General features: G+C 42.6%; 1 non-coding gene across 1 annotated transcript; it reads right to left on the reverse strand.

The window, feature by feature from the left end:
- Window positions 1-6,109: 6,109 nt before the first annotated feature.
- trnas-uga (transfer RNA serine (anticodon UGA)) lies at window positions 6,110-6,191 on the reverse strand. Its single transcript has one exon. It is a non-coding gene; the product is annotated as a tRNA-Ser (tRNA).
- Window positions 6,192-16,049: the final 9,858 nt, after the last annotated feature.

Here is a 16,049-nt window from a genome sequence, read left to right on the forward strand (position 1 = left end):
TGCAGCTGTATAAGGTACTGGTGAGGCCGCACCTGGAGTACTGTGTGCAGTTTTGGTCTCCTTACTTGAGAAAGGATATACTGGCACTGGAGAGGGTGCAGAGGAGGTTCACTAGGTTGATTCCGGAGTTGAGAGGGTTGGCTTATGAGGAGAGACTGAGTAGATTGGGATTATATTCATTGGAATTCAGAAGAATGAGGGGGGAATCTTATAGAAACATATAAAATTATGAAGGGAATAGATAAGATACAAGTAGAGAGGATGTTTCCACTGGCAGGTGAAGCTAGGACAAGAGGGCATAGCCTCAAGATTAGAGGGAGCAGATTTAGGACTGAATTAAGAAGGAACTTCTTCACCCAGAGGGTTGTTAATCTATGGAATTCCTTGCCCAGTGAAGTAGTTGACGCTTCTTCGGTAAATGTTTTTAAAGCTAAGGTAGATATCTTTTTGGACAATAAAAGAATTAAGGGATACGGTGGGAGCGCGGGTAAGTGGATCTGAGTCCACGAAAAGATCAGCCATGATCTTATTGAATGGCGGAGCAGGCTCGAGGGGCCAGACGACCTACTCCTGCTCCTAGTTCTTATGATCTTATGATCTTATGGACAAGAATTAAACAGCAGCTATGAGAAAAGATGTGGACATATCAAGTGTCCTACATGCATTGAGGACAACCTCCTGCCTTTCTCTTTCTCTTGTGGCTTCAGAAAGTTTCTAATGATTTTAACTTTGATTAATGAGATAACCTGCTGCTGAAGGAAATAATGAATATGGTTGAGAGATACTTGCAGCTAGATACACAATTTAACTTGCGAGTCGCAAAGATTTTTCATATGTGTAGAAGATGGGAGAAATTAATTCTCAATATGTAACTGAATAAGGAGTCACAGTATTACATTAGAAGGGAAACAGACAAACCTTAATAAAGGGCAGGATCATTTTTGGAATATAAGATAATTTTCTGAATGAAAGGCTGACCCTAATCTACTAATAATATGCAAATGACTGTATATTATGCTAATTATACAATTAACAGGAAATTAATTGTGGCATCAAAATTGACAGCAGCAGTCTAGACATCCTCGCAAGGGCGCCGATTAACCACAGTGCAATTATTGTCTCACAGTAAACCATGATATTATCTAAAGAGCATTTAACTGAGGCTGCAAATTGAAAGATCACATTCGTGATCAATTCAAGTCAGCTACTGAAGTCACACATTATAACAATATATAAAATTATATTCTATGTCTACCACATAAGCCAGCAAGGGCCCCAGGGATTAATCATGTTGAAATATAGCATCGTGGAGAGAAAATAAGCACATAAATCAGAACTGATTGACAAGATGTTTTTATGTTACTGTGTGTGAATTCTTTCCAGTTGGTTTCATAACACCATGTGTCATTAACTCTTCAGTTGCCAATCAGGCCACAAATAGAAAGTTAATACAATATTAAAACTTGAGAGTTTCCTCGGAGTGAATAAACATATTAAAATATTTGTAACTGAGATGTTACGTTGATAAATTGATTTTGTGTTGTAGCTTTCATTCTCATGCATTTCCAATTAGGTATTGGATAATAAATATAGTTCTATCTCTATAATAAGTTTATATCAAGCATGTATCTGCCACTCTTTGAATGTCATGTGTTGTACCATATGCAAACCAATTTAAACATTAAAAAAGTCATTTCATAACGCGTTCTCCTCACAGAGACAGAAATTGACAGCATAAGAACATAAGAACTAGGAGCAGGAGTAGGCAATTCTGCCCCTCGAGCCTGCTCCACCATTCAATACGATCATGGCTGATCTCATCTTGGCCTCAACTCCACTTTCCTGCCCGTTTTCCATAACCCTTCAACCCATTTCTAATTAAAAATCTATCTATCTCCTCCTTAAATTTACTCAATGTCTCGGCATCCACCGCACTCTGGGGTAGTGAATTCCACAGATTCACAACCCTTTGAGAGAAGTAATTTCTCCTCATCTCCATTTTAAATCTGCTACCCCTTATCCTAAAACTAGGATCTCTCGTTCTAGATTGCCACACAAGAGGAGACATCCCCTCTATGTCTACTTTGTCAATCCCCTTAATCATCTTATATACCTCAATTAGATCTCCTCTCATTCTTCTAAACTCCAGAGAGATTAGGCCTAAACTGCTCAATTTCTCTTCATAAGACAAGCTGCTACAATTAATCTCTAAGTGACTTTGGGAGTTTACAAGCAGCTATTATTATCTATTACCTGTTTCAACCATTTCCTCACACAGGACACCTGAGTAATGCCTTTAAAGGAACAGACAGATTAAATATAGTTCCATCTTAGCATCTCAACAGTGCTCCAGATCATAGCAACGCATGAGCGGTGCCACAGTACATCAATTAATGTAACTAAAATGTAGTATCAAACGTGTATATGAAGGTTATCATACTTCAAATCAAGGGGAAAAAGGTCTTATTTACTCAAATAACCCCATTTCATAGAATCCTGGAATCATTCCAGCACAGAGGAGGCCATTAGGCCCATCAAGTCCATACCAACTCTTTCTTGATCAATCCAGTCAGTCCTATTCCTCCGCTCGATCCCCCTAGCCCTGCAAGTTTATTTCCCTCAAGTGCCCATCCAATTTCCTTTTGAAAACATTCATCGTCTCTGCTTCCACCATCCTTGTAGACAGCAAGGTCCAAGTCATTATCACTCACTGAGTAAAAATTGCTTCCGCACATCCCCACTGCAACTCTTGCCCAAAACCTTAAATCTGTGTCCCCTAGTCCTTATACCATCAGCTAATGGGAATGGTTTTTCTTTATCTACCTTATCTAAACCTGTCATAATCTCGTACACCTCTGGTCAAACCCCCCCTCAACTTCCTTTCCTCCAAGGAGAACCACCCCAGCTTCTCCAACCTATCCTTGAAGCTAAGATCCCTCATCTCATGAACCATTCTGGTAAATCTCCTCTGCACCCTCTCAAGGACCCTCACATCCTTCCTAAATTGTGTGGACCAGTACAGCACACAATACTCTGGTTGGAGCCTAACCAGAGCATTATAAAGGTTCAGCATAACTTTGTTGCTTTTGTACTCAATACCTCTATTTATGAAGCCCAAGATCCCATATGCTTTACTAACTACTCTCTTCATGTCAACCAATGTAAATAAGCTTTTTCCATTTAACACTTTGGAAATCTTCGAAAACTTTTGCTAGATTCTCCTCCTTAACCTTTTCTGCTACTGTGAATCTAGCCCTTTTTTTACATCTTTCATCATAATTATATTCCATATTCCAGTAAAAGAAGATTGTATTTATATAGTGCCTTTCACAACTTCAGGATATCCCAAAGCATTTTAGATCCAATGTCATACGTTTTAAAGTATAGTCGCTGTTGTAAAGTAGGGATTGCTGCAGCCAGTTTGCATACAGCAAAGTCCCACAGACAGCACACATTATTTCAGATCTAGATACTGACAGGGTACTTCCCCTGACTGGAGAGTCTGGAACTAGGGAGCATAATCTCAGGATAATAGACCAGCCATTTAGGACTAAGAAGAGGAGAAATTTCTTCACCAGAAGATTGTGCATCTTTGGAATTCTCTACCCTAGAGGGCCGTGGATGCTCGGAGTGTAATCAAGACAGAGACTGATAAATTTTTGGGAACCAAGGAAATCAGGGAATATGATGAGCAGGCTTGAAGAGCCGTATCACCTACTCCTCGTATTTCTTATGTTCTTATCTATGTAGCGTTGCATTTGACATCTTCGCAACGTGTCCATATCGCCAGTATGTGATCCTGGATGGTGAGGCTCCCGCCAGGAGCGCTACACCAGAGGATTATCCCTGATAATATAATTTGAAAGAGGGTGGGATTATTTTTTGAAAGACTAAGATACAGGGAAAGTGTAGGGGAGAAAGGGATTTGTGTAGATATGTCCAGTTTAGGAGTCAGCACTGGCACAGGGATAATAGATAGTTGAGTTACTTCTGGGTTGTAATTTCTATAATTCTGTAACAATTCCCTTATTTCTATATGTTGCTTGGGCTGTCCTTGACTAGGCACTCATGGAAACCATAAAATATCAGGAAACAAGGAAATATTGAACAAATGTCTGTAGGAAAGGTAGCATGTGATTTTGCGATACACCATTTAGCTGGCTTGCAAACTGGAATGAGATATAGTGGGCTACTTACCAACTAGTGGTCCTACTGCACAGATTTGGGTAGTGGGAAATTAATAAACTTCCCAAAGATAGAGGAGACCACAGTTTTTCAAGCTGCTGCTGCTGCTATAGTAGGCCAGGACAAGTATAAAGGACAAAAAAAAACAGCCAAATAACGTGGATGTTTCTGGAAATCTGAAATAAAAGCAGAAAATGTTGGAAACACTCATTAAGTCAGGGTTCATACCACCTGTCACAGACTTGAGCACAATAATCAAAGGTGATACTTCAGTGCAGTACTGGGGGAGTGCTGCACTACTGTAGCTGTCAGCCTTTGGATGAGATGTTGAACCAAGGCTGCATCAGCCCTGTCAGATAGAAAAAATCCCATGATGTTATTTTGAAGTAAAGCAGGGGAGTTATCCCCGGTGTCCTGGCCAGTATTTATCCCTCAATCAATATCATAAAAACAGATTATCTTGTCTTTATCACATTGCTGTTCATGGGAGCTTGCTGTGCATAAATTGGCTGCTGCGTTTCCTACATTACAACAGTGACTACACTTCAAAAGTACTTCATTGGCTGTAAAGTGCTTTGGCACGTGAAAACGTTGTATAAATGCACGCCTTTTTTCTTTCCATAATAGTTTTGACAACCTTCCAGTATTGGCCTGGGGTCCCCAGGAGTTGAAGGTTAGTCACTTTTTGAACAAGCTCTGGAGAGAAATTACAGAGGCTTTAAAAAGATTGTGATTTTGTTCATTTTTGTTGAAGACTTCTGTGTATTTGTCACAAGAATATTGGAGAGGGGAATCATCTAATCAGGTAATGGAGAGACTTTATGTTTTCTGATTGGTGTGGGAAGGCAGTGGTACGATGATGGACATTTCAGACGACCAATAGTGTTTGGGGCGGGGCTGTCAGCGACAGGAAGCCACGTGATGAAACCGTCGGAAACATATGAAACCAGAGTTGGCAGCCTGATCTTATACTGATCTATATTATATATATCCATATTATAGTGCCAATGGGGCTGTTTAGATATATTCAGAGAACATTTATAAGCAGGGAGCAAACACCACTGTGGAGGAAAGAAGCAAAATGCTGTGAGCCTCATTATGGCAACAAGTCGAGAATTGCGAGCAAAATCACAACCCCACACTGTAGACCCGGCGCCCTCTGCAATAATTCATAAAATGCAATGTCCGGAGTTGTATAATATTAATAATAAAAACAAAAAATACTGGAAATATTCAGCAGGTCTGGCAGCATCTGTGGAGAGAGTTAATGTCTGGTCAGTGACCTTTCATCGGAACTGGCAAAAGTTAGAAATGTATTAGGTTTTCAGCAAATAAAACGGGGCTGGGGCAAAAGATAATAAAAGGGAAGGTATTGATAGGACAGAGGGTCACAGAGAATAACTGACCAGAAGGTCATGGAGCAAAGGCAAAGTGTGTGTTAATGGTGTGGTGAAAGACAAAGCGTTAGTGCAGAGAGGGTGTTAAATGACCGAATAACGAACAGCCCTGGCCAAAAGCACAAACATGAAAAAAAAACAGTGGGCAGGCACGTGGTAAAAAAAATGAACGATGAAACAAACAAAAATAAAAAAATAAAACTAAAAAGGGGGTGGGGGGTGGGGGGCAGTCATGCTCATGTGTTATATTACAGTCAGTGCCTCTTTCCATGTCCTGCCCCTTGTGTGTAACTGACTGGGTGAAATTGACAGGGTATTTACCGTGCAGGCTCGCTGAGAACGGGCGCCTGCGGTTTACAGTGTGTGTATTTGGGGGAGGGATCACTTGGGATTGCATTACTGTGAGTTACTGTGAGGATACACAGCATCAACAAGCAGCTTGTGGCAGGAATAACTCAGGGGCAGGGGAGGATTTGAGGCTCGAGTGTGGTACCGGAAAATTTATCTCAGTTCAGAAAAACAGGAACCGCAGCGAGCAGGGTTCGAACCTGCGCGGGGAGACCCCATTGGATTTCAAGTCCAACGCCTTAACCACTCGGCCATCGCTGCTACACTGAATAAACAGCAGAGGCGACATTTCACAACATAGTACAGCACAACTCTGCAAATTGCTTCATCTCCATATCCCAGCTTCAGCTACACACACTCTCTCTGCCCCAGTGCTGGTCCCTGTGATATTAACCTGCAGCCCAGGTGAGAGTGCGGGGTCTGAGCCAACCCATCGATCTGGTTAGACTGACTGCACACTGTCACAGTGAATAAGATGCACCTCAGGGGCTGGTGTGCCGTTGTCGGCCTATTCACGATTGATCTACCGCTGGCACAAGACACGAAACTGGGTTTTTAACGCTGGCTGTGGCGGTGAGAAGTGATGTTGTCAGTCATTCTGTGATTGGTCAGCACTGTTTAGCAATAAGTTGCACTAACATTGCGCCTTTCATGTCGAGAAATGTCCTAAAGGATTTCACAGCGTTGAGAGAGAGAGAGAGAGCAGATGCCCAGCCTTTGTGAGAAGGATTAGAGACAGGACTGAAAGAGCCAAGTGGTGTGTTTTTGAAAGGCTTTTAAAGATGGCTGAGAGACAGATGAATATCGGTAAGGAGTTCTGAAAGTTAGGGCTGGATGGCTGAGAGTTAGGGAACTGGAAGATGTGGAAGAGAACATTTAGAGGTAGGGTGTGGGCACTGAATGATTTGTGAATGAGCACAAGGATTTTAAATTGTGATCTTTAGGGTGGCAGGGAGCTGGTATAGGTTAGCAAGTTTAGGAGTGATGCCTGAGTGAGGTTTTGTGTGGGACAATCCACACTTGCACTGGCAGAGACGCCCATCATCTTAATTTACTTTTTTTCAATTTATTCATGGTACGTGAGTGTCACTGGCAAGGCCAGCATTTATTGCCCATCCTGAATTGCCCTTGAGAAGGACATGGTGAGCTGCACTTCTTGTATTACTACAGTCTGTGTGGTAAAGGTTGTAGTGGTTTTAGTACAACTGAGTGGCTTGCTAGGCCATTTCAGAGGGCAGTTCTGAGTCAACCACATTGCTGTGGGTCTGGAGGCCAGACCACATAACGATGGCAGATTGCTTTCCCTAAAGGGCAAAATGAACCAGATGGGTTTTTGCAACAATCTTGTCGTTACATGTTCAACATTACTGATACTAACTTTTTACTCCAGATTTCATTGATTAAATTCAAAACCTTCAGTTGATGTTGCAGGATTTGAACTCAAATCTCTAGTTCATCCAAGCCTCTGGTTTATAAATCCAGCAATATAATCCCCATGCTACTGTACCCCCCAAAAAATTTCAGGGGCTGTTTTGCTGAAATTGCTTAATATATTATCATTTGAAATTTTTGAGTCAAAATGACTTTGAATTCATGTAGACTGTGTAGTATAGGATATAAAGGGTTAATGCAGAAGGCAGTGAGAGAGACCCCTCCCACTGTAAGAGTGATGATGCAATAGTCCAATGAGAAAGGCTGAAGAAGAAGGAGCAACACAGAGGATGCTAGCTTAGGTGGCTTGAGGAGTGTGTATATAGTATAATGTAAATAATAAACAGTTTGGAGTTAACTCTTATCTGAGCCTGAGACCTTCTCCAAATCGTCCCTGAAACACTACTGAAGACGCTACTAATAACAATGCAACATGTATAAATTAAAGCATGGCAAAATGCAAAGTCTCATTTCATATATGTATAACATATTACATATTTCAATACTACAATATTTGTGTGTTGAATATAATAACTTACTTCCTCTTTCCTGTCTTGAGTTATTTCAGATGAAGATTAAAGGGTTCATTCTTCTTTGCTAACCCATCTGAGCTGCACTGCACCAGTTAGTTAAAGCAGAAGCTTGCAGTTTATCTGTCTTGGCAATTTGCACATTCTCAGCACAAGCCCAACCCCTGACTAGGCCCTGCTACAGAAAACAGCTGAGCTCCGAACTCCCACCATTGGGGACCTCTGGCTGCTGCAGCCCACAGGCCCTGAGACCTTTAGATCATCGTGTAGAGGGCCCACACAAAATGTGCTAAGCTGCCTCCTTCATTTTTGAGCTGCTTTCAGGGTCATTGCAGGCTCTCCAATCTGGGGGAGTCCTGGAGCAGGCCCGTGAATTAGATGTCTTTAGTCGCCCCTCTGCTGGGGCACCTGATGGGCACAGGATGAGGAAACTGAGGCTTGAGGTTGGAGTGTCCCCTCATATCTCCTTTGCGTTGTAATGCTGGGCCTATGTTCGTTACAGGCGTAGGTCCTGTGCCCGTCTGTGGGGGATCCCTACAAACTCCTGGGTGGTAATGTGGGGGCAGAGATATGGCATAAACATTAACTTTATTTCTCTCTCCACAGATGCTGTCTACACTGCAGAGTATTTCTGGCATTTTTTGTTTTTATTTCAGATTTCCAGCATTCGCAGTATTTTGCTTTTGTATTTTTTAAATAGTTAAGTATGGGTGTCGTTTTACATACAGACTGGTTGGAGCTGTGCTGTGTTTTTCTTATCAGTTTGATGTATTATTTCCCTTTCTGTAGCTGTTTACAAAATCTCGCCTATTGAAAAGAGCCAATCATGCATCATTTTGACATCAAAAGGACTATATTGCAATTTACAGAAAAGATATTAGCTCCATTTAAATGTCAAGTGGATATCAGAATTGCAAATAGGTTTGTACGACAAAGCAGACAAGGGTACTACAAAATCTGATTTCTTTCCAGTGTTGTAGAGAGTACGTAAGTCTGGAGAAACCATGAGTAAACAAGATGCACATCACTGAATAGGTAAATTTTTATATAAGAATATCTGCAAATTATAAATGGAGAATATTTTACCCCCAATCCAACTGTAATACAGATTTAATTTGCTTTAAGGAAGAAGTACTTGCATTAATATAGTGACGTTCACAATCTCAGCATGTCCCAAAGCACTTTATAGCCAATTAAGCATTTTTGAAGTGTAGTTGCTGTTGTAATGTAGGAAACGCGCAAGCCAATTTGCACACAGCAAGCTCCCACAAACAGCAATGAGATAATGATCAGATAACCTCTCGTGATGTTGGTTGAGGGATAAATATTGGCCAGGACATCAGGATCACTTCCCTGTTCTTCCACAAAATAGGCCATGGGATCTTTTATATCCACCTGAGAAGGCAGATGGGGCCTCAATTTAATGTTCTAACTCATGGCAAGTTCCATTCACTCATAACCCTTTGCTCGCTAATCTACGTTGTCTCCTGGTAAAGCAACTCCTCAATTTTAATATTCTCATCCTTGTTTTCAAATCCTTCAGTAACCTCACTTCTCCCTATCTTTGTAATTTCCTCCAGCCCCACAATCCTCCACGTTATCTGTGCTCCTCTAATTCCGGCTTCTTGAGCATCCCTGATTTTAATCACTCCAACATTGGTGGCCGTGCCCTCAGCTGCCTAGGCCCTAAGCTCTGGCATTCCCCCCTAAACCTTTTCTCTCTACTCCTCCTTACTCCTTTAAGATGCTCCTTAAAACCTACATCATTGATCTGTCCTAATGTGACTTGGTGTCAAAAGTTTTATAGTGCTCCGATGAAACACCTTGGGACACTTTGCAACATTAAAGGTGCTATATAAATGCAAGTTGTTGTTGCCTCATCTGAAAGACAGCTCCACGACAGTGTAGGACTCCCTCAGCACCACAGTGAAGTATCAGCTTGGATTATGTACTCTTGTCTCTGGAGTGGGTTTTGAACCTAAGTACACTTAATATTGTAGGGTTCCCAGATGCTGAGTGTCACCTGCTGGATGTGTATACTGAGGATGTACAATTGTAGGGTTTGTGCTCAGGCATCCAATGGGTGAGGCTCCATGCCTGAAGCACATGTTCAGGAAATTGTCCTTTAATGTGTGCAATTTCATACCTCAGCAATTTTAAATGCAACTATTTTGTGACATGATTTATTCTGGATAGTTTCATGAAATCACTTTTGATATAATTAAACTGATAACTTATTGAGGTGCGCCTCACATTTATGATTAACTTTCCAGTGGCAAGTAATGTAAGGTTGGTAATTATTTGGATCAACCTATCCGAGGAGGCAGTGGAAGCCAAAGAAGTTAAAAAGTTAGAGAGTGATATAAACATTTTGACCAGCGGGATTACTGAGGGATATCTCAGAAATGTTAGAGCACAGAAGGAGGCCATTCAGTTTATTGTGTCTGCACCGGGTATGCAGCCTCCTCCTGAAGCCCCCAGCATCACAGACGCCAGACTTCAGCCAATTCGATTCACCCTGCGTGACATCAAGAAACGACTGGAGACACTGGATACTGCAAAGGCTATGGGCCCTGACAATATTCTGGCAATAATATTGAAGACCTGTGCTCCAGAACTTGCCGCGCCCCTAGCCAAGCTGTTCCAGTACAGCTACAACACTAGCATCTACCCGGCAATGTGTAAAATTGCCCAGGTATGTCCTGTACACAAAAAGCAGGACAAGTCCAACCCGGCCAATTATCGCCCCATCAGTCGACTCTCGATCACCAGCAAAGTGATGGAAGGTGTCATCAACAGTGCCATCAAGCGGCACTTGCTTAGCAATAACCTGTTCAGAGATGCTAAGTTTGGGTTCTGCCAGGGCCGCTCAGCTCCTGACCTTATCACAGCCTTGGTTCAAACATGGACAAAAGAGCTGAACTCAAGAGGTGAAGTGAGAGTGACTGCCCTTGACATCAAAGCAGCATTTGACCGAATATGGCATCAAGGAGCCCTAGCAAAAGTGAAGTCAATGGGAATCGGGGGAAAACTCTCCACTGGTTGGAGTCATATCTAACGCAAAGGAAGACTGTTGTGGTTGTTGGAGCTGAGCTCCAGGACATCACTGCAGGAGTTCCTCAGGGCAGTGTCCTAGGCCCAACCATCTTCAGCTGCTTCATCACAGAGTTTCCTTCAATCATTAGGTTAGAAGTTGGGATGTTCTCTGATGATTGCACAATGTTCAGCACCATTCGCAACCCCTCAGATACTGAAGCAGTCCGTGTAAAAATGCAGCAAGGCCTGGACAATATCCAGGCTTGGTCTGATAAGTGGCAAGTAACATTCATGCCACACAAATGCCAGGCAATGACCATCTCCAACAAGAGAGAATTTAACCATCTCCCCTTGACATTCAATGGTATTACCATCGCTGAATCCCCCAATATCAACATCCTTGGATCTACCATTGACGAGAAACTGAACTGGAATAGCCATATAAATACCGTGGCTACAAGAGCAGGTCAGAAACTAGGAATCCTGCGACGAGTAACTCACCTCCTGACTCCCCAAAGCCTGTCCACCATCTACAAGGCACAAGTCAGGAGTGTGATGGAATATTCTCCACTTGCCTGGATGGGTGCAGCTCCAACAACACTCAAGAAGCTCGACACCATCCAGGACAAAGCAGCTCGCTTGATTGGCACCCCATCCACAAACATTCACTCCCTCCACCACCGACGCACAGTGGCAGCAGTGTGTACCATCTACACGATGTACTGCAGCAACGCACCAAGGCTCCTTAGACAGCACCTTCCAAACCCTTAACCTCTACCAACTAGAAGGACAAAGGCAGAAAATGCATGGGAACACCACCACCTGCAAGTTCCTCTCCAAGTCACACGCCATCCTGACTTGCAACTATTCCGTCGTTCCTTCACTGTCGCTGGGTCAAAATCCTGGAACTCTCTTCCTAACAGCACTGTGGGTGTACCTACCCTACATGACTGCAGCAGTTCAAGAAGGCAGCTCACCACCACCTTCTCAAGGGCAATTAGGGATGGGCAATAAATGCTGGCCTGGCCAGTGACGCCCACATCCCATGAATGAATTTAAAAAAAATTCACTTAGTGCCATTCCCCCACCTTCTCCCCATAACCCTTCTCAGGTAACTATCTATTTCCCTTTTGAATGCCTCGATTGAACCTACCTCCACCACTCTAAGGCAGTGTATTCCAGAACCTTCATCCTAGGGTCTTAAAAGATGAGATACAGCCTACTAGGCTAGATGGGATTGAGATTCACAAGGAGGAGGTGTTAGCAATTTTGGAAAGAGTGAAAATAGATAAGTCCCCTGGGCCAGATGGGATTTATCCTAGGATTCTCTGGGAAGCCAGGGAGGAGATTGCAGAGCCGTTGTTGTTGATCTTTATGTCGTCATTGTCGACAGGAGTAGTGCCGGAGGACTGGAGGATAGCAAATGTTGTCCCCTTGTTCAAGAAGGGGAGTAGAGACAGCCCTGGTAATTATAGACCTGTGAGCCTTACTTCGGTTGTGGGTAAAATGTTGGAAAGGGTTATAAGAGATAGGATTTATAATCATCTTGAAAAGAATAAGTTCATTTGCGATAGTCAGCACGGTTTTGTGAAAGGTAGGTCGTGCCTCACAAACCTTATTGAGTTTTACGAGAAGGTGACCAAACAGGTGGATGAGGGTAAAGCCGTGGATGTGGTGTATATGGATTTCAGTAAGGCGTTTGATAAGGTTCCCCACGGTAGGCTATTGCAGAAAATACGGAAGTATGGGGTTGAAGGTGATTTAGAGCTTTGGATCAGAAATTGGCTAGCTGAAAGAAGGCAGAGGGTGGTGGTTGATGGCAAATGTTCATCCTGGAGTTTAGTTACTAGTGGTGTACCGCAAGGTTCTGTTTTGGGGCCACTGCTGTTTGTCATTTTTATAAATGACCTGGATGAGGGTGTAGAAGGGTGGGTTAGTAAATTTGCGGATGACACGAAGGTCGGTGGAGTTGTGGATAGTGTCGAAGGGTGTTGTAGGGTACAGAGGGACATAGATAGGCTGCAGAGCTGGGCTGGGAGATGGCAAATGGAGTTTAATGCGGAGAAGTGTGAGGTGATTCACTTTGGAAGGAGTAACAGCAATGCAGAGTACTGGGCTAATGGGAAGATTCTTGGTAGTGTAGATGAGCAGAGAGATCTTGGTGTCCAGGTACATAAATCCCTGAAAGTTGCTACCCAGGTTAATAGGGCTGTTAAGAAGGCATATGGTGTGCTAGCTTTTATTAGTAGGGGGATCGAGTTTCGGAGCCACGAGGTCATGATGCAGCTGTACAAAACTCTGGTGAGGCCGCACCTTGAGTATTGCGTGCAGTTCTGGTCACCGCATTATAGGAAGGATGTGGAAGCTTTGGAAAGGGTGCAGAGGAGATTTACTAGGATGTTGCCTGGTATGGAAGGAAGGTCTTACGAGGAAAGGCTGAGGGACTTGGGGTTGTTTTCGTTAGAGAGAAGGAGGAGGAGAGGTGACTTAATAGAGACATACAAGATAATCAGAGGGTTAGATAGGGTGGATAGTGAGAGTCTTTTTCCTCGGATGATGATGGCAAACACGAGGGGACATAGCTTTAAGTTGAGGGGTGAAAGATATAGGACAGATGTCAGAGGTAGTTTCTTTACGCAGAGAGTAGTAGGGGCGTGGAACGCCCTGCCTGCAACAGTAGTAGACTCGCCAACTTTAAGGGCATTTAAGTGGTCATTGGAAAGACATATGGATGAAAATGGAATAGTGTAGGTCAGATGGTCGGTGCAACATCGAGGGCCGAAGGGCCTGTACTGCGCTGTAATGTTCTAATGTTCTAATGTGGCTAGTGAGATAATTGATGCATTGGATTTCATTTTCCAAAATTCCTTCTATTCTGGGAAGGTTCCATTAGATTGGAAAATAGCCAACGTAACACCTTTATTCAAAAAGGCAGGGAGAGAGAAAGCATCTGCCATAAGGAAAATGTTAGAAGGTATTATTAAAGATGTTATAGCAAGGCACTTCGAAAAATTCAAGATAATCAGGCAGAGTCAACATGATTTTGTGAAAGGGAAATCATGTTTAACCAATTTATTGGAGTTCTTTGAGGAAGTAACATGTGCTGTGGATAAAGGGGAACCAGTGGATGTAATTGTACTTAAATTTTCAGAAGGCATTTGATAAGGTGCCACACCAAAGGTTATTGTGGAAAATAAAAGCTCATGGTGTAGGGGGTAACATATTGGCATAGATAGAAGATTGGCTAGCGAACAGGAAGCAGAGAATAGGCATAAATAGGTTATTTTCTGGTTGGCAAGATGTAACAAGTGGTGTGCCACAGGGATCAGTGCTGGGGCCTCAACATTCTACAATATATATAAATGACTGGGTGAAGGGACTGAAGGTATGGTTGCTAAATTTGCTGATGACACAAAGATAGCTAGGAAAGTAAGTTGTGAAGAGGACATAAGGAGGCTACAAAGGGATATAGATAGGTTAAGAGAGTGGGTTAAGATCTGGCAAATGGCGTATAATGTGGGAAAATGTGAAATTGTCCATTTTGGCAGGAAGAATAAAAAAGAAGCATATTACCTAAATGGTGAGAGATTGCAGAACTCTGAGACGCAGAGTGATCTGGGTGTTCTAATGCATGAATCGCAAAAGGTTAATATGCAGGTGCAGCAAGTAATTAGGAAAGCTAATAGAATGTTATCATTTATTGCGAGGGAAATTGAATACAAAAGTAGGGAGGTTATGCTTCAGTTATACAGGGCATTGGTGAGACCACATCTGGAATATTGTGTGCAGTATTGGTCTCCTTATTTAAGGAAGGATGTAAATGTGTTGGAAGCAGTTCAGAGAAGGTTTACTGGACTAATACCTGGAATCGGCTGGTTGTCTTATGTAGAAAGGTTGGACAAGTTAGGATTGTATCCGTTGGAGTTTCGAAGAGTAAGAGGCAACTTGATTGAAATATATAAGATCCTGAGGGGTCTTGACAGGGTTGATGTGGAAAGGATGTTTCCTCTTGTGGAGAATCTGCAACTAGGGGTCACTGTTTAAAATTAAGGGGTTGCCCATTTAAGACGGAGATGAGGAGAAATTTTCGCTCTAAGGGTCCTGAGTCTTTGGAACTCTCTTCCTCAAAAGGTGGTGGAAGCAGAATCTTTGAATATGTTTAAGGCAGAGGTAGATAGATTCTTGATCAGCAAGGCGGTGAAAGGTTATTGGGGATAGGAAGGAATATGGAATTGAGGTTACAATCAGATCAGCCATGATCTTGTTGAATGGCAGAGTCACTCAATGGGCCTACTCCTGTTCCAAATTTATATGTTCATACGCTGTGTGAAAAAGCTTTGCCTCATGTCGTCATTGCTTCTTTTGCCAATTAGCTTAAATCTGTGCCTTCTTATGCTTGATCCTTTCATCAGTGGGAACTGTTTCTCTCTATCTACTCTGTCCAAACCCATGATTTTGAATACCTGTCAAATCTCCTCTCAGCCTTTTCTTCTTCAAGTAAAATAGTCCCAACTTCTCCAATCTATCTTCGTAAATGTAGTTCCTCATCCCTGGAACCAACCTTGTGAATTTTTTCTGCACTCTCTCCAATGCCTTCACATCTTTCATAAATTTGGTGCCCAGAACTGGATGCAATACTCCAACTGAGGCCGAACTAGTGTTTTATACAAGTTCAACATAACCTCCTTACTCTTGTACTCTATGCCCCTATTAATAAAGCCCAGGGTACTGTATGCTTTATTAACTGCTCTCTCAACCTGTCCTGCCATCTTTAGTGACTTATGCACATATACACCTAGGTTCCTCTGCTCCTGGGGAACTCCACTACAAACCTTCCTCCAGTCTGAAAAACATCCATTAACCACTACTTTCTGTTTCCTGTCACTCAACCAATTTCCTATCCATGTTGCTACTGCCCTGTTTATTACATGAGCTTTAACTTTGCCCACACGTGTATTATGTGGCATTGTATCAAATGCCTTTTGAAAGTCCATGTACACCACATCAACTGTACTGACCTCATCAATCCTCTCTGTTACCTCTTCAAAAAAACTCCAGCAAGTTAGCTAAACACGATTTTCCCTTAACAAATCCATGTTGACTTTCCTTAACCTGCATTTGT

Source organism: Heterodontus francisci, chromosome 20, assembly GCF_036365525.1.
Source record: "Heterodontus francisci isolate sHetFra1 chromosome 20, sHetFra1.hap1, whole genome shotgun sequence".
NCBI lineage: Eukaryota > Metazoa > Chordata > Chondrichthyes > Heterodontiformes > Heterodontidae > Heterodontus > Heterodontus francisci.